The sequence below is a fragment of the Panthera onca genome, unplaced genomic scaffold, assembly GCF_046562875.1.
Source record: "Panthera onca isolate mPanOnc1 unplaced genomic scaffold, mPanOnc1 haplotype 2 h2.h2tg000211c_path, whole genome shotgun sequence".
NCBI lineage: Eukaryota > Metazoa > Chordata > Mammalia > Carnivora > Felidae > Panthera > Panthera onca.
The window spans coordinates 12,054-14,064 of NW_027675840.1; the positions used below are offsets into that span (position 1 = coordinate 12,054).

The following is a 2,011-nucleotide window of genomic DNA, read 5'->3' on the forward strand; positions in this document are numbered from 1 at the left end:
AGGTGCCCCTATTGGAGATTTTTTAATGGCATGAGAGGCTATCCTTTTATTAAATGAAGTTCCCTGCAAAGATCTCCATAAAAATATTTGAAAACAATTTTGTGGACATCATAAAGTGGATATTAGTTGTTTGTCCTCTTGTCCTCTTGAAAATTGAGAGTTGAACTTCAGCAATTCCCTACTGATATAAAAAGAGATTATAAAATGAATCACCATGATGAAAATAAAGGGCAGTGTGCCAGGTTCAATGTCAATAAAGTTTGTTAATAGGATTTGTAATACAATTGTTATTTCCATCCTCTCATATGTTTGTATGCAAATCTTCATATCCCTGATATGAATCATTAGGTTGTATGACAATGAGAATTAAGGTTTTTGTTGAAAGATTATTAATAATTATCTAATTTTAAGGGGAGATTGTGCTGAATTAACAGGATAGACCAAACGCGATCATGATGGTCTCTAAGTTTGGAAGGAAGAAGAAGAAAAAGTGTCACAGTATTTGATGGAAGACTTGCCTGGGCATAATTTTTCCCCCAATTGTTTCTTTCGTAATTCTTTTCCCATTAGTGTAAAATGTGCAACAGTTGAACTATACAAACATCTATGCAAACTTTAATGGCTATTAGGATTCTTGATGCTGAATATGAGACAGGAAAGCGCAGAACAGGAAAGCAAACTTTTAAACAAAGAAATGAATATACTGTACGGGGAGTATGGGGAATGGGGACATCATCCTGGCATTAATATGGGTATGAGATCTCTCTTTATGTCTCTCTCTTTCCTCTCTTTCCTTCTCTCCTTTCCAATTTAGATGACACATATAGACAAACAGATAGATAGATAGATATAGAAAGATAACATATAGATACGTATGTACATAATATACACACAGTAAAATGGTGTACAAAAAATATTGAGACTCTATTTCTAAGACCTTATACAACATAGACTTAATGATTAATTGAGTAAAACAAAAAAATGATCTGTGGTGATGATTTTGACAAAGGAATAAATGACATTGATAACGTGAGGTCTAACTTTTCAGATAGACAAAATATGTTTTTTCTTTGTCACTGTGATGATGATATCGTCCATTATATTTGTATGAAGATAGGCCAGTTTTTACAAGTTCTTATTGGAATTTTTGCCAACACCTTCCTGCTTCTCTTCCACATCTTCATGCTACTTCTGGATCACAGACCTAAGCCAACTGTCCTGATCATCTATCACTTGGCCTTTGTCCACATAATGAAACTGTTCACTGCACTGTTTTTTAATGTCTACAGACATGTTTGAAGTACTGAACATTCTAAATGATTTCAAATGCATGGCTTTATTCTGCATGATCAGGGTGACATGGGGTCTCTCCTTAAGCACCACCTGCCTCCTCAGCATGTTCAAGGCCATCATGATCAGCCCTAGCACCTCCTGGTTGGCCAGCTTTAAACATACGTGCAAAAAGGACATCTTCCATTCTTTTATCATCTTATGGTTTCTCAGTTTGTCTCTCATTAGTGCCTGCATCTTGTATACTGCTGCTCCTTCTAATGTGACCCAGAGCAATCTACTGTGTGTCAGTAAACACTGCTCACTTTCCCACCTAAACTCCATCATCAGGGGACTGTTTTTCACGTTTTCAATATCCAGGGATGTTTTCTTTGTTGGAGGCATGCTGCTCTCAAGTGTGTACATTGTGATTCTCTTGTCCAGGCTTCAGAGGCAGTGCCACCACCTTCCCAGTAACAGCTTTTCCTCAAGAGTCTCCCCAGAGAGAAGGGCTACCGAAACCATCCTGCTGTTGGCAAGTTTTTTTGTGGTCATGTATTAGGTGGGCGTCATTATCTCCTTCTCCTCCACTCTCTTATGGGCATATGACACAGTCATTCTGGATTTCCAGAAGCTTGTGCCCAATGTCTATGCCACTGTCAGTGCGTTGGTGCTAATAAGTTCTGATAAAAGGATAGAAAATGTGTTTCGAAAGTGTGGGAAAATTGCAATCAAGTTATAG

The 2,011-nt window shown here is 37.5% G+C and overlaps 1 pseudogene; it reads left to right on the forward strand.

Moving 5' to 3' along the window:
• The first annotated feature begins 981 nt into the window (after positions 1-981).
• On the forward strand, positions 982-2,011 carry LOC144614841 (putative vomeronasal receptor-like protein 4; annotated as a pseudogene).